Source organism: Odocoileus virginianus, chromosome 2 (genome assembly GCF_023699985.2).
Source record: "Odocoileus virginianus isolate 20LAN1187 ecotype Illinois chromosome 2, Ovbor_1.2, whole genome shotgun sequence".
NCBI classification, from domain to species: Eukaryota; Metazoa; Chordata; class Mammalia; order Artiodactyla; family Cervidae; genus Odocoileus; species Odocoileus virginianus.
Genome location: NC_069675.1, coordinates 52,230,394 through 52,251,818, shown reverse-complemented (window position 1 = coordinate 52,251,818; position 21,425 = coordinate 52,230,394). Strand labels below are relative to the sequence as shown.

Here is a 21,425-nt window from a genome sequence, read left to right as displayed (position 1 = left end):
ACCTGTGTGCACTCCAAATGTAGAGGAAGGCAATTGAAGTATTTGTAAAGTCCAGTAAGCCATGTACATTTCCATCTGGGGCATAAAATGCAACTGCACAACTTTGCAGGTATCTTGCTAACTCATTTCCCACCCCACAAAGGGACCTGGATGTGAGAATTTCCAGGTGCTTGCTTTCTTTAGCTATTTGTGCTATTAAAGTTAGTTAAAAAGTTAACCGTAAGTGCGATGCCTTTTTTGAGAATGCTGCAGCTGTTTGAACCAGTTATAAAAGATCTGTTAAGCAGTCTCAAGGGATATATGGAGAACTTTCATCATCAGCTAGGTAATTTATAGTCCTTTTTGGTTCCTCCTAGATGTCACGTATTCACAAAAAAAGTGGCACCAGCATCAGCTTCAGCCTTATAATTAGCGCACGACTGAAAACATCTTGGAAATAAAGAGCCATCAGAAGATTCTCAGTGGGACTTTGTAGGTACATGAACCATTTCCCAAGGAAGAGTTAGCCTGGAAGCATCAGTCCTCACTAGTGGGCTTTGTCTCCTCTGAGGGTCCAGTGGGATCAATCTGACAGCTGTGAGCCATAGTTCAGGGTGAGAGGAGGCAGAGGGGGTACTTCCTGGAGGAGACAACACTTAAGCTGAATCTTTAACAGATGGAGAGAAGCCAGAAAAAATCAAGGGCGATCCTGCAACCATCCATTCCATGCAGGAAGACCAGTGTGAACCAAGTGCTCAGGCAAGAGCTGGAGTGTAAGAAGGGAATTTCTAGCGGTTATGGGTTGTTGGAGGCTAACCAATGGGGAAGTGAGAAAGGGGTGGAGAAAGGTGAGGCCAAAAGAGGAGAAAAGATCTAGATAAATGACTGGCCCGCTGGATGACTTTAAGGATTCCAGAGCTTTTCTTGGGGATGGGGAATGACTGAAGGGTTTTGGGCAGGGCAGTGTCTAAAAATTAAAAAAAAAAAAAAACAAAGGCGTTAGTTGCTCAGTCATGTCTGACTCTTTGTAGCCCACCAGACTCATCTGTCCATGGGATTCTCCAGGCAAGAATACTGGAGTGAGATGCCACTTCTTTCTCCAGAAGATCTTCCCCACCCAAGGATAGAATCTGAGTCTCCTACATTGCAGGCAGATTCTCTACCATCTGAGCCATTAAGGAAGCCACATGTTAAAAGCCAAACTGCTTTAAGGTGGGTCCTGTGTAGTATCTGTCTCACAGGCTTGATGGATGGGAAGGGATTTAGAGAGCAGACCTGGAAGGAGGAGGCTGATGAGGAGGCCACAGAAATAGTTTTCCCCAGGAGGCACAGTTGGTAAAGACTCTGCCTGACAATGCAGGAGACTCAGGAGACACAGGTTCGATCCCTGGGTCCGCAAGATCCCTGGAGTTAGGAAATGGCAACCTACTCCAGTATTCTTGCCTGGAAAACCCCATGGACAGAGGAGCCAGGCAGACTACAGTTCAAGGACTTGCAAAGAGTTAGACACAACTGAGGACACACATGCACACAGAAATAATTTAGGCTGGAGATGAGGAAGTTCTTAAGGAGACCTGATGTGAGAGGGATGGATAAGAAGAGTTCTAATATGCCTTTTCACCTGTTTCCCTGTTAGGGAAAGAGCTATAGTATTGTTGTTGTTGTTTAGTCGCTAAGTTGTGTCTGATTCTTTGCAACTCCATGGACTGCAGCACACAAGGCTTCCTTGTCCTTCATTATCTCCTGGAGTTTGTTCAAACTCGTGTCCATTAAGTCAGTGATGCTATCCAACCATCTCATCCTCTGGACTAAAGCATAAAGAGAATGTTACAGAAACCTGTTTGCTTCAGTTCAAGTCTTAGCTCCATTACTACCTATGTGATCTGTGCAAAACTTCTTGGCTAGAATAGTAAGAAGGTTATAAATGCTCAATATATGTTAATGATAATTCTTAGGAATAATTTTAGCCTAGAAACATATAGTTCCCAGTTAGACCCCCATGGGTTGGAAACCTGAGCCAGATAGGTTAGGTTACCATGGTAACTTAAACATTTCGCACCTTAGTTTCTCCATCTGTAAATGCTGATAACAGTAATATCTACCTCCTAGGTTTTCTGTAAGGATTCAACATAGAAATGTGTAGAACACTTAGGAAGTACCCAATATGTAATAAATATAATAATCATTATTGTCTAGGCAACTTTTTCATTTCATCCTTTTCCTTTTTTTTTTTTTTTTGATGGTATTAGAGAATTGATCTTTATGATTCTGTGTAAATTGAAATAGTCCCCCCATTCTTTGACTTTTTTGGTATACATTTAAAAGTCTTCATAATATAGAACTTCTTTGGCTGCTTAATTAGTCTTAATATTTCAAGAAAAGCCTGCATCAAGTTTACTAACCTTATAATTTTGTATTTGTGCAGTACCTCTGACTCATAAGAGATGGAGCTGAAGGTAAAAGTGCTAATGTTTTCTTAATTCTGACTGAAATTTTATTGAAAAATATCACTTGGTTCTGGTATTCATAGAATCATTTTATAGAAAATGTCACTGCTGTCCTCTGGTAGGGTTGCTTACTGCTAGGAACTGAGGAACATCTTGGAATTTGGCACTTGACCTGGGTCTTCAAGTTTTAATGGAAAGCACTCAATTTATTTCAACCCACATCCATTACTCAGGCAGTGTGGAGTATCTACTGGGTTGCCAACTCTGAACTAAGTGCTATGAAGATGAAAACAAATTTGTCTTGAAGAGCTTTCTGTCCAGGTAGTAAGACCCAACTGGCAGTGATGGGGCGATGAATGAGCACTATGTCTTGTAAGCCACAGGTTAGGCACTGACACTGCTCAAAGCTGGGGGAACAGCAGTTTACTGCACACTAGAGGAGACCAGACCCTTGATTAGTCTTGGCAACGAAGGTGCTTGTCATTTTAGAAGAGATTTCCCATCTGGTGGCCTCAGGTTTTTGTTTTTGTTTTTGTTTTTGTTTTTTCAGTAAAATGGGAATGGCACTAAAAGATATCTAAGTCCACTCCCAGCTTTTTCACTTGCTGATTAAATGTGAGCTGGGGACCTTCTAGAAGCTTTCTAAAGGAAAAGGACTTAAAGGTGCACAGATTTTTTGAAAAGATTCATTTCTTTATCCTACAAATTATGAACTTTCCTTCTTTGTATTTTGTGTCTGAATCAACTCTGATCAGATCATGATCACTAGGAAGGGATTTCCTTGAACTGATCTATGGGAGTTATGCTAAGAAACTCAAGATTATATTTATAGTGGAAAGTGGGGGAGAAAACTGTGATCTCTTCACAATGACTTTCTTCCATGAAACAACGTCCCCTCTTAGGAGTTATAGGCTTTTTCTTGCTGTCAATGGCAAGCAGATATATGACATGCTTCCCCTAGATTTTGCGCTCCAGGAAGCTTTGGGCCAGGCTGGTGACTCAGCATGCTTATGGGTGACACATCCACATTGTAATATTCCTGTTTACTTTTAGTTCTCTGATCTTTATTTTTCCCTTTTGTTTTTCCGTGTTGTTTTGTATATGCCTCTAGTCTACCTTTAATTATCTGTGGATCAAACTAAGCAGCAGTGTGTGGTAAACAGAAGGTTTAGGTGCCAACCACAGAGTCTGTGTGCACTGACTCTTCACTCCTTTATGATAAAAATACCCCTCCCCACCACATGAGTATAGCATATTTTGATTTACAAAGCTCCTCAAATCGTCCCTACTCCCTTGTCAAGTGGGTTGGGGAGGTCTTTATTTTCTTCATTCTTGTGATGCAAAAGAGCTTCCCAGGTGGCGCTCATGTTAAAGAACCTGCCTGCCAACACAGGAGACATAAGAGATGTGGGTTCGATCCCTGGGTCGGGAAGATCCCCTGGAGGAGGACATGAAAACCTACTCCAGTATTCTTGCCTGGAGAATTCCATGAACAGAGGAGCCTGGGAGCAGTCTACAGTCCATGGGGTCACAAAGAGTCAGACACGACTGAAGCAACTTAGCACGCACACACAGATGCTGAGGGGCTCGGGGAGGTTCAGTGATTTGCTACATGTTGCTTGGGGTGACCGAGTATAAGGTCTGGTCTTAGGAAGAGGCTCAGTGGGTACATTTGTCAGCCAAGGAAGAACGAGAGGAGGCTCGCTGTCCCTATTCCCTCATTACTCCTCAAGAGGTGTGCTGAGTCCAGACAATACGGACTTCAGGTAGGAGGACCTGAGGGGTGGGACACTCTCCTGCCCATTATCTATTTTTGTGGGATAAGTGTGGGAGTAATCTCATGTAGGGAGATGGACACATGGGGTAGATGTCTTCTGTTTAAGAGAATGCTGGGAGATGCCAGCTGCTTGTCACCTGAGAACTTGGCGTCCCCAGGATTTTGAAGCAAGTTCAACATAGCTTGGAGGATCCCAGGCCCCTGGGAGAGTGTGGTCCCTCCTCATAGGAGAATAGATGCCATCAGGTGCATCTAGCTTATTGATGGGCAACACACTAGGCCAGTTATTGGATAGCCCTACTTGTCTCCACATATAGGGTAATAACAGCTGGATTGGAAGCCAGGCTTTCCTTTAGACCTCACATCAGCTCTTCTCTGCACTTTTGTCATAGGGCTGAGACTGGGCTGACCTGAAGAGCAGTATCTATCCCACAGAGCTTCTCAGGACAGAAATAAAGGCTTCCTCAGCTCTGCTCATTGCACTGTATCCTTTATTAGATTTGTTGACCCACCTTTTTTCTTCCCCTTCCATCCCTGACGATTCTATTGTGAGTCTCTACAGGGCCATGTCTCTGTCCCATTAATTTTAGTAGCCTGCAGAGTTTAGTTTATGACACATGAGAGACACTCAATAAAAAAATATTTAGCTTATGAATTCAATACCTCCCTGATAAGTTTGTAATGAATTCCTTGGTGTGCTTAAAGGTTTGTGTGTGTGTGTGTGTGTGTGTGTGTGTTCAATTACTCATTGACTTTTATTACCAAAAACCCCACAAAACTGGATCTATCTTGTGGACTTAATACCTATCATGATACCCTTCCAATTATCCTTCTATTTCCTCCTACCTCACACCTCATCATTTTTCATTTGAAATATTTTGCTGTTATCTGAAGTTTTCTTATTTATCTGTCTCCTGTTCCAATAGTTTCTACCTTCCACCTTGTTTCCCATGCCTACTGACCTACCTCTCAGACTCAAAACATATCTGATTGGAGCTTTCCCAGTTCTCCTTTCAGGACTCAACTCAACAACCAAGGTGCCTTCACCTTCCATGTGTTAGACACTCAGTTGTGTCTGACTCTTTGTGATCCCATGGATGGTAGCTTGCCAAGCTCATCTGTTCATGGCATTCTTCAGGCGAGAATACTGGAGTGGTTTTCCATTTCCTTCTCCGGGGGATCTTCCTGACCCAGGGATTGAACCCAGGTCTCCTGCATTGCAGGCAAATTCTTAAATGACTGAACACCAGGGTAGTGCTCACCATGTATACCATACCTGCTAATGGTTTTCTAGGTTATCTCTAGGAGGAGGCATGGGCTTTAGTTTTTGCTTCTGCATGTCTGCTGTAAAATTGGTCATATCCTCTGCAATTTATCAATGATCATTAGTTAAAAGGACATTTGGGTCATTGAAAATAAATTGACTTTCAAGCAATAAATCTGAGAAAGAAAGACTTTTAGGATTCAGGGCAAGAATATAGGGTTTTTGTGGTATATGAGTCACAGAGTAAAACAGTAGCATCTGTAAGCCTGGAGCTAAGCCTGAAGTTCTGTTCAATGTTCAGCTGCATCTCCACTACCCTGCTCCCATTATGCTCTCTGAGTCCATAGCAGAGGATTGTGGACTGCATATTCTTTATCAATTCCACTCACAGAAGTGAATCTGCTTATGGTTATTGATATCTTTGTTAGCAAAAGCCACTATGTTGTCTTTCCCCAAACACTTGTATTTTAGTCCCATCCCTCCTCAAGAAAAGAAGAAAGGTTTTGGTGGCTACTTACAAAATAATTGCAAAGAGTCACTGAATAAGTACAGAAGTTAATATGGAAAGCCACCGCTTTTGAGTATCCAGCCTTTCACTAGGAAGTAAACTAGTAAGCACTTGTAATACTCACTCTTCCTCTTTTACACCTGCGGAACTGTCATGAATCCTCAATGTGCATCAGGTTGTGTATGTGTTTGTGCGTGTGTGCTCAGTCATGTCTGACTCTTTGCAACCCCATGGACTGTAGCTTACCAGGATCCTCTGTCCATGGAATGTTCCAGGCAAGAATACTGGAGCAGGTTGCCATTTCCTACTCCAGGGGATCTTCCTGACTCAGGGATTGAACCTGCATCTCTTGTGTCTCCTGAATTGGCAGGTGGATTCTTTACTACTGCTCATTAGGTTGGGCTAGTCTAAAAGCATAAAGATAGTATATATAATCACAGTTTAAGACGTGGAAAACTATTAAAGATCTTTCTTCCAAGATAAGCTTTACCTTGTCTAATAATATCAGTTGTGTGTTTCAAAACCTTTTGTTTAAAATGATCATGAAGACACATCCAGGCACTATGGGCAAGATGCTAGGGTTGTTAATTGTCTGCCATGGTTGTAGGTGAGTGCATAGCATACCTCCTGTGTCTGACACAGACTCTTTCTGGTGCAGAGGTCACCTCTTCCAATAGTCGTATCCATACCACTTCTTTTTAACACATCTATGGGCCAAGACTCTCTCCTTTATAACATTAACTTTGTATACTGACAAAATATTTATTTTTATCAAAATTCTTAAACTTCTTCTGCCCATTTTTTTATTTAGATTTGGTTTTTTTTCGATATGGAGTCATCTGAGACCTCCTGTGGATGTTTTGGATATTAACCCCTTGTCAGTTGTATCTTTTGCAAATATTTTCTCACATTGTGTAGGTTGTCTTTTCTTTTTGTCTATGGCTTCCTTTGTTCTGCAAAAGCTTTTTAAGTTTAATTAGGTTCCATTTTTCTTTTTATTTTATTTCTTTTGCCTTGGGAGACTAATCTAAGAAAATATTGCTACAATTTATGTCCAAAAAAGTTTTGTCTATGTTCTCTTCTGGCAGAAGACCTAAATAGACATATCTCCAAAGAAGACACATGGATGGTCAACAGGCACAGAAAAAGTTTGCTCATTATCACTGATTATTAGAGGAATGCAAATCAAAACCACAGTGAGGTATCATCTCACACCTCACATCAGTCAGAATGGCCATTGTCAAAAAAAGTGTGAGGAAAAGGGAACTCTTCTATGCTATTGATGGGAACGTAAATTTATGCAGCCATTATCACAAGAAAAAGTATGGAGATTCCTTAGAAAATTAAAAATAGAGCTACCATACGATTCAGTGATCTCATTACTGGGCTTATATCATGAAAAGATGAAAACTATAATTTGAAAAAATACATGCACCCTGATATTCACAGCAGCACTATTTACAATAGCCAAGACATGGAGACAACCCACATGTCCATTGACAGATGAATGGATAAAGAAGATGTGGTACATATATACAGTAGAATATTACTCATCCATAAAAGAGCGAAGTGTTGCCATTTGCAGCAACATAGATGGACCTAGAGGATATCATATTAAGTGAAGTAAATCAGACAGAGAAAGACAAATGTCATGTATCATTTTCTGTGGAACCTAAAAAGGAATACAAATGAATCTATATACAGAACAGAAACAGAATAACAAATGTAGAAGACAGATGTATGGTTGCCAAAGGAGAAAGGGAGGAGGGAGAGGACAAATTAGGAGAATGGGATTGCAGATATAAACCACTATACACAAAATAGATATGCATCAAGGATTTACTACACAGCACAGGGAACTATATTCAATATCTTGTAATGATCTCTAATGGAAAAAAATATGTAAATATATGTATTGCTGAACCAGCTTGCTGTACATCTGAAACTCTCATAATATTGTAAATCAACTATATTTTACTTAAAAACTTTTTAAACCACAAGATGGGAACATATTAGACAAAATCTGGGCAAGGATTAAAAGAAGAGCTGGTCATTGTTTTCTGTAGTTTGCCCAACCTAGTAGGGGATAAAGTACTAAATTCCTAATACAAATTACAGAATTGTAACCATGATCAAATTTAATACTGATTGTGTATTTCACCTTCTCCATTACCACTATATATCCATATCTTTTAGAAATATTGTATCTAGTACAGTGTAGAATGCTTTGACCAAAATGGCTGTGTTGAGAGTAGGTAAGAAGTCCTAATGGTGGCTTTTGCTCTGGATTTAATTCTCATCTGTTAGGTAATGCCAGAATTAAAAATAAATAAAGGGACTTGGAAAAAACTGACTATAACCTCTTGGAGTTCTTAATAATGAAGGAAAGAAAAATAGGACATATAACCATATGTACAGGACCATTCAAAAAAGCAAGTTTAAAAATAAAAGTTCAAAGAAAAAAATGGGCATAATTCCATGGCTGAGGCTGTGTAGGTTTGGAATATAAGCTTTTGGATGACACTGCTGCAAGGAGCTTAAATGAGTTAAGATAGGGTAGGCATTCTCTGATGAGCTTCTGGGTCATATATAGAAGATGGGACATGGTTCTTTTCCAGTAAGACTCGGGGTAAATGTTAAAGTTTCCTTTAATTCTGAATACCATTTCAGGGTGACCTGGTTATTATATACACATATTCTGCTTTGAAATGTGTACATGACTATAAATATGTGTCTTGATCCCTTTTCACATATGGTTATTTTTCCTCTAAAAATCATGTTTGTTCATCTGCACTAGTGTTTCTTAACCTTTTTAAAAAAGTATTGTTCTTTATAGACCTCCTTAGAAACCTTTAAAAAATGTTTTTCCCTAATTACCTCCTACATATAATGTTGCCTTCCCTGGTAGCTCAACATTAACATATAATGTTAATATCACATATACTTGTATATCTGTTTATGCATAGCAGAGGGCCATGTACCCTTGTAATGTCTGCCCTCACCCCACCAGGAAGCAGTTTTTGCCCCCTTAAGAATATATGACTTGTGCTACAACTGTTTTCCTTTGGGGAGAATCAGTATTGTGAAAATGACTATACCACTCAAAGCAATTTAAAGATTCAGTGCAATCTCTATCAAATTACTAATGGCATTTTTCTCAGAACTAGAACAAAATATTTTACAATTTATATGGAAACCCAAAAGACTCCAAATAGCCAAAGAAATCTTAAGAAAGAAAGGCAAGGGTGGAGGAATCAACTTTCCTGACTTCAGACTATACTACAAAGCTACTATAATCAGGACAGTATAGTACTGGCACAGAAACAGAAATATAGATCAAAGAAACAAGATAGAACGCCCAGGGATAGACCCTTGCACCTATGGGCACCTTATCTTTGACAAAAGAGGCAAGAACATGCAATGGAGAAAAGACAACCTCTTCAATAAGTGGTTCTGGGAAAACTGGACAGCTACATGTAAAAGAATGGAATTAGAACAATTCCTAACAACATACACAAAAATAAACTCAAAGTGGATCAAAGACTTAAATGTAAGGTTAAAAACTATAAAGCTCTTAGAGGAAAACATAGTCAGTATAGTCTTTGACATACATCACAGCAAGATTCTCTATAACCCACATCTTAGATTAATGGAAGTAAAACAAAAATAAACAAATGGGACATAATTAAACTTAAAAGTTTTTGCACAGCAAAAGAAACTTAAACAAGCTGAAAAGATAACCCTCAGAATGGGAGAAAATAATTGTAAATGAAGCAACTGACAAAGGATTAATCTCCAAAATATATAAATAGCTCAGTGTCAGAAAAACAAACAACCCAATCAAAAAATGGGCAGAAGATCTAAACAGACATTTCTCCAAATAAAGCATGCAGATAGCCAATAAACACATGAAAAGAAGCTCAATATCACTCATTATTCGAGAAATGCAAATCAAAGCTACAATGAGGTATCACCTCACACCAATCAGAATGGCCATCATCGAAAAGGTCTACAAATAGTAAATGCTGGAGAGGATGAAGAGAAAAGGGAACCCTCCTGTACTAGAATGTAAATTGGCACAACCACTATGGAGAATAGTATGGAAATCTCTTTAAAAAACTAGGAATAAAACTACATATGACCCATCTATCCCACTACTGGGCATATACCCTGAGAAAACCACAATTCAAAAAGACACATGTACCCCTTTGTTCTCTGCAGCACTATTTACAATAGCCAGGACATGGAAGCAACCTAGATGTCCACAGACAGATGAATAGATGAAGAAGTCGTGGTACACAAATGCCGTGGAATATTACTCAGCCATAGAAAGGAACACATTTGAGTCAGTTGTAGTGGGGTTTATGATCCTAGAGCCTGTTATACAGAGTGAAGTAAGTCAGAAAGAGAAAAACAATTATCATATTAATGCATGTATACAGAATCTAGAAAGATACTACTGATGAACCTATTTGCAGAGAAGGAATGGAGATGCAGACATAGAGAATGGACTTGTGGACACAGCGGGGTGAGGAGAGAGTAGGATGAATTGAGAAAGTAGCATTGACATAGATACACTACCACGTGTAAAATAGATATCTGCTGGGAAGCTGCCGTATAACGCTGGGAGCTCAGCCGGGAACTCTGTGATGACCTAGAGGGGTGAGATGGTGCAGGGGGAGGGACGCTCAAGAGGGAAGGGATTTATGTACACTTATAGCTGATTCGGGGCTTCCCTGGTAGCTTAGCTGGTAAAGATTCTGCTGCAATGTGGAAGACGTGAGTTCAGTCCCTGGGTTGGAAAGAGTCCCTGGAGGAGGGCATTGCAACCTGATCCAGTATTCTCGCCTGGAGAATTCCCATGAACAGAGGAGCCTGGCAGGCTACAATCCATGGGATCACAAAGAGTTGGACAGGACTGAGCAAATAAATACAGCTGTAGCTGATTCACCTTGTTGTATGATAGAAACCAACATTTTAAAACAGTTATCCTCCCATTAAAACAAAGAGGACAATGTATAGATTTGAGCTCTTTGGGGGATATTTTTCTCCTACCCTTAGGTTTTGTATCTTGACTCCCTTGTCTACATAAGAGAACATGCCCACAGTGCTCCTTTTTTGTTAGTTTAAGATGCCCCCTTGCATTGCAGTATCTTGTGGTTGTTACCGTATGATCCCAGCTGCATAACTATGGACACACCCTTAGCTCCTCTCTCAGGAGCATAAATGTAAAGTAGAAAGAAAAATACCATCTGGCTTATTCTCTTCCTTCAGTTTTATTCCCAACACTTAATTCTAAGAGATACAGCCCAAGTTTCTTTCTTTATTTTTCTGAAGATAGTAGTTGTTTAGCTGGGATTTAGCAACTGTTGGTGAGCTCATTCTTGGCAGATTCTCTGTACCTCCTCAGGTATATTCTCCATAGAGACAAGAATTCCTATTAGATACTGTATCGGTTTTGTATATGATTTCTTCCATTTACTTCAAGAGGAATTTTTTGGCCACTACATGGCTTTGTATTTCTTTTATCAAATCTATGGTTGTATATTGGTCATGATAAGTTAGACTGTACTGCATTAATAAAACACCCTCAAAAATCTCAGTGCTGTCAAGTCCAGAATTGCTGCTCACATCCGAAAGGGAATGAAAGCCCCAGAGGATCTCACTTTTAGCACAGAAGTAGCACTTAAAACTTCCATTCTCATTAGTCAGAACTAGTCACATGGCCTCCTAACCGCTAGAAGGGAGGCACTGTAAGCCTACTATGCTATGAGAGGCGAGAAAAGTCAAATCTTGATGAGGAAAGCTAATGATACCATAGGGTAGTGTTAGGACATCTCTAGTCCCTGAATTTTCCCTCCATACATAGATGGGTATTTCTTCTTCAGTATTTGTAATTTATTTATAATTATTCTGTGATGAAATGGAGCAGGACCCTATGACCCTTGACCCTGTGTCCTCAGCCTGCGTTTTGTCTGTGGAAAAACTTTAGCCAAAGAATAACTTTAATCAGAGAAGTGAGAAAATGCAGAAACAAAGGAAAACAGTCAGAGGAGACCAAAGCATAATAGTTTAGTGTTTAAGAATAGTCAAGGACCTTTAGTTCCTTCTCAAAGGCTATAGATAATATTCTGAGCCATATCCTGTGAGCTGTCTTATAGATACTGAAACTGCCACCAGATGGAAGACGTTAATTACATGGTAAGCAGACTGTAGGCATGACATAAGCTGCCGCAATTCTGAGAATTGACCTCAAAGAAATGGGAACAGATTGACCTTGGAACTGAAGATTAACTGTACTTAAAACAATCAAATTCTATTCAGTGCTCTGTGGTGACCTAAGATGGGAAGGAAATCCAAAAAAGAGGGGATATATGGTTGATTCACTTTGCTCTACAGCAGAAAATAGCACTACATTGTAAAACAACTATACTTCAATAAAAATGAAAAGAACTAACCAAACAATCAAGATGATACTGGTCAGGCCACCAATAACCAATTTCAGTAGGACTGTCAGAGCTGACTGTGTTGTTTCTTATGAAGACCTCTCTCTACACCTATAAAAGCTCTTGCCTACTGGTTTTGAAAGGGGATGAGTCAGCCTTTGGACAAGACTCCCACCCCCTACCCCCTATTTCCAGCGTCAAAAATAAAACAAGCTTTCGTTTCCACTAACCTTGGCTCTTTATTGGCTTTTGAGCAGCAAGCAGCCAGACGCCATTTTGGGTCCCTCTCTCTTCTCCTGAATCACATTCTTTTTCTCATCCACTGCTGGGCACTCAGTTTTAATTTCTCTCTACTTCTTCACAATCTTAATTTTTGGTTGTTTGTTTTTGAGAGTTTATATTTGATTTCCCAACCAGATTGTGAATTTTTTAGCCCATTTCAGCACTCACTCTGTTAGGTGACTAGTTTACAAAGAGAGAAGCCTCAAGTCCTTTGATTTCTGCTTCTGTGGAGAGATTTGTAGCACACACTCTTAGGGTAACTGCAAGTCTCGACGTATGAAATGAATCTCATGGTACCTATAATTTCTATGGGGACTGGCATCCTTTTTGCTATTTTCTCTTGGAAACTGCACATTTCCAGGCCCATCCTTATGAGTTTCAAATAAGATATTTTCCTCCAGAATTCTACAAATGCTTTTCTCATCACCAAGAGAATACCCAGCTCTGTTCCTCTCTGATAGAAATTTCTCTTCCTGTGTCTCTGTGAAAAAGAGATAAGATGATAAATTAATGGCTAATGGGAAAGAACAAAAGGAAGATTTTGACAGTCTCCTCTTTTATACCTTGGGATGGGTCAGAAAAACATAATGGTACTTCTGCCTCAGAAGCTAAAGCTGAGATTCAAAAAGGAGCACCAAGCCTTAGATAACTTTTTGATACCTCAATAATACTATTGCTTCTACATTTTTCTAGAAATTGATGATTTCAATTGCCAAGGGCTGATGTTGGAATCTTTTTCTCTTGAGCTGCATTAGGGTGAGAAAGCATTTATCCTTCTCTTACCTCTGAAAAGAAACATTCGTTATGTGTTCTTTAAATTTGAAATGTGTTTTCTATTATTCACCCCATGAGCTCAGATTTCTAAAGAAACATAGAAACTGAAGACCTAATTTACTCCTTGTTCTCCTTTGTGGAAAACAAAGCTGAAAAGGATAATAGCCAAGGTCTGGTGGCTTTAACCAAAGTCAATCGAGGCTTCAGATTCCATATGAATGGCAAAGTCTTGGCATCACTGAAATGCACCTCTCTTCATTTCATCTTTATAGTCAGGCACAAACACATTCCTAAGTCCAGATAAAAGGAACCAGATTTGAGTTTTCTTTACTAAAATCTGAGTATATTTTCTCTTTATTCACCTCACTTTGTACTTTTCTCTGTCTTCTCTCTCCTCCTCCTTCTCAGTTCAGTTCAGTCGTTCAGTCGTGTCCAACTCTTTGCAACCCCATGGACTGCAGCACACCAGGTTTCCCTGTCCATCACCAACCCTCAGAGCCTGTTCAAACTCATGTCCATCGAATCAGTGATGCTATCCATCCATCTCATCCTCTGTCCTCCGCTTCTCCTGACTTCAATCTTGCCCAGCATCAGGGTCTTTTCCAATGTCAGTTCTTCAGATCAGGTGGCCAAAGTATTGGAGTTTCAGCTTCAGCATCACTCCTTCTTCTCACTGGGCTCCTTTTCTCCAGATCAGGTGTTTGGATGGCGTCCTTCTCATTAGAAACTGCCAGTGGGGTTCATCACCCCAGAGCACTGCTTGAGGCGGATGAGAACTTCCTTGCCTTTCTGTCCCTGATACAGATGTGCTCAAGAAAGCTTTGTTTCCACACTGAGTTGATCAGCTTCTCTGCATCCCCTTTTGTCCCCTTGAGGCCATATCTGAGCAACCACTAGAGTGCTTTTCCAGAACAGGAGCAGAGAAGGGAGGAAGACAACAGGAAGGAATTGGACGCCTGTTTGGAAGATGCCTTTTAGGTAGAAGAAGCACGGCCCACGTGACCTAGACACAGACTTGGTTCCCTTTATCATTTTGTCTCGGCTCTGCCCCTGTGCTGAGGACAGGGGGCTGTGCAGTGAACTTCCTGCTTGCCCCACCCTACACAGCTCTGCCCCTTCCCCTTAAAAGTTAGCCCTCTGGTTCTAACAGTGAACAGATTTTTTTCTTAAACATTGTTCCAAACTGAATAAATGGCTGTATTTAGTATCTTCAAGAAGCTTCTTCTGTGCTAAGTTGCTTCAATTGTGTCCAACTCTTTGCAACTTTATGGACTGCAGTCTGCCAAACTCTGTCCATGGAATTCTCCAGGCAGGGATACTGAAGTGGGTTGCCACGCCTTCCTCCAGGGGATCTTCCCCACCCAGGAATCAAACCCGTGTTTCTTATGTCTCCTACATTGGCGGGTAGGTTCTTTATCCCTATCACCACGAGGGTCTCTTTCTTATTCCATAAGAGATACAGGTGTTGTATGTGCATTTTGTGCAGTTCTGCATGAACATCTGGCAGGACAGCCTTCTGACCTGACATTTTGGCAGATGGTCATAACCACTGCATCCACTCCCAGCCCCACCTCCAGGGCTACCATCACCAAGATCAGCACCTCCTGGGGAATCAGCCTTTTTACTCACTCAGCAAACTATTGAAGAGATGTGCCAGGACACCTTCCCTGTTGGCTCAATATTTCATGTTTGGATTAATCCTTTTTTTTGACCCAGCAGGGATAGGTGATGTGCTGGCAACACTGGGTGATACAGATCTGCTTGGTGTTCAAGGAAGTGTCCTAATTAAGGATGTCCATGTTAACTCTGGCCCACAGCAATAGGTCATTTATCACAAAAACCGAACTGAGTGAATATCAGTTTTGCTTTCTCAGGGACATGTGAAAATTTTCCCTGTTAACTAAAAGCTAGTCATTTTGTTTTTTAAATTATGTATTTAACTGGAGGAAAATTACAATGTTGTATTGGTTTCTGCCCTACAACAACGTGAATCAGTCGTAATTTATATATATCCCCTTCCTCTTGAGCCTCCCCCCGCCCCCATCCCATACCTCTAGGTCGTCACAGAGCACCGAGCTGAGCTCCCTGTGTTGTTCAGCAGCTTCCCACTAGCTCCCTATGTTACACGTGGTAGTGTACCTATGGCAACGCCACTTTCTCAGTCCATCCCACCCTCTCCTTGCCCCATTGTGTCCACAAGTCTGTGTGCCATTCCTTCGCTGTAAATAGGTTAGCATGAACCATGTTTAGTTCCGATCATGCATGTTTAGTTCCCTCTGCAATCTTCAGTCGGAGAAGGCAATGGCACCCCACTCCAGTACTCTTGCCTGGAAAATCCCATGGACAGAGAAGCCTGGTAGGCTGCAGTCCCTGGGGTTGCGAAGAGTCGGACATGACTGAGCGGGTTCACTTTTCACTTTTCACTTTTCACTTTCATGCACTGGAGAAGGAAATGACAACCCACTCCAGTGTTCTTGCCTGGAGAATCCCAGGGAATGCAGAGCCTGGTGGGCTGCGGTCTATGGGGTTGAAAGAGTCGGACACGACTGAAGTAACTTAGCAGCAGCAGCAGTCTTTAGAAGTTATCTGTCAAGGACAGAATTTAGTCTCAAGAGAGCAAGAAATACAGACAAATTAGGTGCCAGATTCCACTTGTCTAAAAATGGTAAATTAATAGTCCTTGCCTAATGATGTTCCTTTTACTTGAGTTAAGGCATAACTGAAAATTTCTCTCCCATGGAAAAGCAGGAAAGGCTTTTGTTTCTTTGCTTCATTCCTCTCAAGAGAGGCCTGCTAAGTTCTGTTTTCAGTAGAAAACTCCAAAGTTCCAATTGCTGTCTTTCACCCCAACTCCGCTCTAGAAAGCGATCTCCCTTCAGTATGAAATTAGAAAGGAAAACAGCTTGGTATTGCTCAGAATGGTAAAGGGAGATGAATAGGAACATTTGTTTCTGACCTTCAGCAAAAGAGTTCAGTTAGTTAGGCACGATAAATTCGTTTTCTGCGAATGGGAGAGCATAAATGTTCTCCATCAGGATGGAGAAAGCGTTTGCACCCGAAACCTGAAACACAGAAAATAAATCGATCAAATTAATTTCTAGCTGTCAGCTCTGGAGGCTCATTTCCCATCAGCTACACCAGGAAGCAAAGGAGGAGCTCACTTGTAATGATCCGGGGAGGCTGGGGACCACGGAAGATTCACGCACTAGAGCTGCGAAAGGGTGCCTTTCTGTCACCATTCATGTCAAGGATTTGTTTGTCTGTAATCACAATCATCTACTGCTGCCAAGGAGAGAATGAGGAAAATGTTCCGAGGTCCAGGTGGTCACAGGCCTGCTGCCCCAGTCCTTAAAGTTGCCAGCAGGAGTCATCCCCTTAAGTTAAAGAATGACAGGACTACTCACAGGCACCTGCTTATGCTCTAACTGGTCACTCATTGGTCAAAGAAAAGACTTCTAAGGGATGGGTGATGTTGAGTAAGTTTTGTTGAGAAAATGTCTCTAGCTGAGAGTAGCAAGGGAGAATCTTGCTACAAAGGATTAATAAGGATGGGATTTTTATGCTTTGCATAAACACCAAGTCACATTCTGGACAGTATGTGTCTGGCTTTTTGTTTCCTCAAACTGTTTCTGGATAGCTACCTTACTTACGCAGGTAACTGAATTATTTTATGATCAGAGGGTACTGTGATTTTGGCTTGTCTGCATGAACTGCACTAACTATATATTCTGGGCTTCCCTGGTGGTTCAGATGGTAAGAAACCCACCTGCAATGCAAGAGACTGGGTTTGATCCCTGGGTTGGGAAGACACCCTGAGGTAGGAAATGGCAACCCACTCTAGTACTCTTGCCTGGAGAATCCCATGGACAGAGGAGCCTGGCAGTCTACAGTCCAGGCGATCACAGAGAATTGGACACAACTGAGTGACTTGCACTTTCATTTTTCAACCAGTTATTTGCCAGAATTCATTTCCTAAAAGTGAGCTGCTTCTAGGGAGTACAAGTAAAATAGTTTCATATACATGTTTCAATGCTGTTCTCTTGAAACATCCCACCCTCGCCTTCTCCCAGAGATAACCAGCCCAGGTTGGGTACATGAGACAAGTGCTCGGGCCTGGTGCACTGGGAAGACCCAGAGGGACCGGGTGGAGAGGGAGGTGGGAGGGGGGATTGGGATGGGGAATACATGTAAATCCATGGCTAATTCATTTCAATGTATAACAAAAACTACTGTAATGATGTAAAGTAATTAGCCTCCAACTAATAAAAATAAATGGAAAAAAAATGCACATACCTTAATAAAAAATAAGTATTGCTAAAAAAAATAATAAAAAATAAAAAATTAAAAAAAAATAGTTTCATAGGACAGAATAATAAACAAGTCAGTTGGTTCTAAGGCAAGATATGAGACCATGCTTTAGACTGTGGAGTTAAAAATGCTTTACTTAAGGAAATTCATATTGAAAACATTGACTGTGAGCTGTGGTTTGATAGTTTAAAACTTCAAATGACTAATAGACACATGAAAAGATGCCTAGTGTCACTCAATATTAGAGAAATGCAAATCAAAACCATAATGAGGTACCATCTCATGCCAATCAGAATGGCCATCATCAAAAAGTCTACAAGCAATAAATGCTGGACAGGATGTGGAGAAAAGGGAACCTTCTTAAAACTGTTGGTGGGAATGCAATGTGGTACAACCACTATGGAGAACAACGTGGAGATTCTGTAAGAAACTGGGAATATAACTTCCCTATGACCCAGCAACACTACTGCTGAGCACAAACCCCAAGGAAACGAGAATTGAAAGAAACACATGTACCCCAGTGTTCACTGCAGCACTATTTACAATAGCTAGGACACGGAAGCAACCTTGATGTCCATTGACAGATGAATGGATAAGGAAGTTGCAACATATATACACAACGGAGTATTACTCAGCTGAAAAAGGAACACATTTGAGTCAGTTCTAATGAAGCAGATGAAACTGTAGCCTATTATACAGAGTGAAATAAGTCAGAAAGAGAACCACAAATGCATGTATTGAATTTAGAAGAACAGTAACAACGACTCTATATGCAGGGCAGCAAAAGAGACACAGATGTAACGAACAGACTTTTGGACTCCTGGGAGAAGAGGAGGGTGGGATGATTTGAGAAAATAGCATTGAAACATGTATATTACCATATGTAAAATAGATGACAAGTGCAAGTTCGATGCATGAAGCAGGGCACCCAAGGCCTATGCTCTGGGACAACCTTGAGGGATGGGGTGGGGAGGGAGGTGGGAGGGGGCTTCGGGACGGGGAGGCATGTGTATCCGTGGCAGATTCATGTCAATGTATGGCAAAACCATCACAATGTTGTAAAGTAATTATCCTGAAATTATAATCAATTAATTAATTAAAAAAAACTACAGTGGATTATTTTGATGATTCTTGGAGAATGTCTTGTATATTTAGTTTAATGATGAAATATCATTTAGTTAAAGGCATTGTGAGCTGGTGATTTCTGGGTAGGTGTGGAATGTCATCTTGGAATAATTGGATCAGTCTGGTCTGTTGGTTTTGGAACATCATTTTCCCAATCTGTCAAATTCTTCCCATCTTCCAACACCCACAGAAGCACAGATTTTGGTTATGATATTTGGAAGTCTCCAACTGTCCAAGAATATTCCATACCCTCCTCATCTTCCTGGATAGAGAATAATACACCTGCCCTAACATATACTATATGAACATCAGATATATTGAAATATATGGAAGCTACTCTTGATCATGTGTGTGTCCTCAGTCACTCAGCCGTGTCCAACTCTTTGCAACCCCATGGACTGTAGCCCACTGGGCTCCTCTGTCCATAGGACTTTCCAGGCAAGAATCTTGGAGTGGGTTGCCATTTCCTTCTCCAGGGGATCGTCCCAACCCAGGGATCAATCCTGTGTGTTTCCTGCATTGACAGACAAATTCTTTATCACTGATTCACTTGGGAAGCCCATTCTTGATCGAGTTTCTGCCTAAACCTTGAAATCAGTTGTCTATTCCTGGTTGTATTTAGTACTGTCTTTAGATGGTCTACAGTGTCAGGCCTTTCACTATCCCTGTTTGAGATAATAATATCAATAATGAATACCTGGAGTGGAATGTTTTTATCTACATTAAACATTAAAACAAACCTTGTAGAGAGTTTGGTTAGATTCTTAAATATTGTTGCCTTGAATATGTATGTGAGTAAATGCTATTTAATTTCAAGGTAATTTTGATTTTTAAAGTTAATTCAGCAAGCATCTTTTTTATAAAAAGCAAACAAACAAATATGCAATCCAGTATTTGCCTATGTAGTCTTAGTTCTCAAGAAACTAAATCTGAATTTAGTATCCAGTTATAGGTGATAGACATGAACTTATTCATCTGAGATTTTGTTCATTTCTGCCCCTGGATAATTGAAAGGGTAAGATAATTTACTTACTAGTGTAAATAGGAATGAGTTTTTCCCTTGAATCTATCAGCATCATTTTTTGTCACTTAAAGAAAGGAACTCATGATTAATACATTCTAAGGGGGCAGTGGAAAATGAGAAAGAAATACCTGGACCTTGATTTGAGGAGGCAATATACAAAATACACACATGTATGTGTATGTGTTTTACAACATTTATAAAATCAGAGGTCAGCTAAGCTGAAAAAGAAGATGTGACTGAGAAGGGAAAGGAAGATGCAGAGGGAAAACAAATTAGTGTTGCAGAGGCCTAGAAAGCTTTTTTGAGCACTGTCCTACACTTTGTGCTGATGAAACTATAAAACACAGAAACCTATTGCCAAATCCAGACTGCAAATGTCGCAAGATCATTAGATTAGTAGTTAGGATGCCTGTTTTGAATCCTGGCTTGGTCACAAATTAGCAGAGCATCTTTGAAAATATTCCACTCTCTCCAGGTCTTTGTTTCTTCATCTTAAGATGAGGGATATGGACTTGATGCTCTCTAAATCTCCTTCCAGCTTTAACATAATTTTCTAAATGTTTCCATATTGCATAAGTGTTGGCAAAAGCATTGTCACTCTCCAGCATGTGGCCTAACCACAGCTCTGAGCTATAGATAATAATAGGTCAGGACTGATCCCTTGATCAGACCTGGTCTGTTCTGACCTCCCCTGGACTTTGCATCCTAGAAACTTTTATACTTATTCAAAGGGTGAATTATCTGTTTGTTAATATTTCCTTTAAATTGTGGGAAAGCAACTACATGCTGGTATCTTTCCTGTCCTGACAAAATAGCCTATATCACAGTAGTTTGGGAATAACTCTTATGGATTTATTAAAATAACAGTCCTAAGAATCGCAACTGTTGATTGGACCCATAAGTGACAACCATAAAGGACTGTGTCCTCACTTGGGGTCGTTGACAACCGTGGGCCACCCTAATGAATAACATATGCTTGACTGGTCCTGTTGGCCATTCGCAGACCACATTCTTTCTAGGATGGAGTCTCATTATTGATCCACTATTGCTTATGACTTCCCAGGTGGTGCAGTGGTAAAGAATCCACCTGCAAATGCAGGAGACAGAGGTTCGATCCCTGAGTTGGGAAGATCCCCTGGAGTAGGAAATGGCAACCCACTCCAGTATTCTTGCCTGGAAAAATTCCATGAACAGAGGAGTCCATAGAGTTGCAAAGACTCAGACACAACTGAACATGCACACACACACAGCCATCTATGTCACATTGACCAATAGTGTAATAGAAATATTCACTTCCTTATTCCAGTCTGATCTCTGCATAACAAAATTATGGACTTCCCCAGTGGCTCAGATGGTAAAGAATATGGCTGTAATGTAGGAAACCAGGGTTCAATCCCTGGGTCAGGAAGATTCCCTGGAGAAGGGAAAGGCTACTTTTCATCTACATAGAGGGGCTCTCCCTTGTTTTCCTGATTTCCTCATCCAACCTCC

At 40.6% G+C, this 21,425-nt stretch overlaps 1 protein-coding gene across 10 annotated transcripts in view; it reads left to right on the top strand.

Annotated features, from left to right (window-relative positions):
- The window catches only part of CTNNA2 (catenin alpha 2), a 1,320,632-nt gene that overhangs the window by 1,163,436 nt on the left and 135,771 nt on the right, over positions 1-21,425 (top strand). The window lies entirely within an intron of this gene.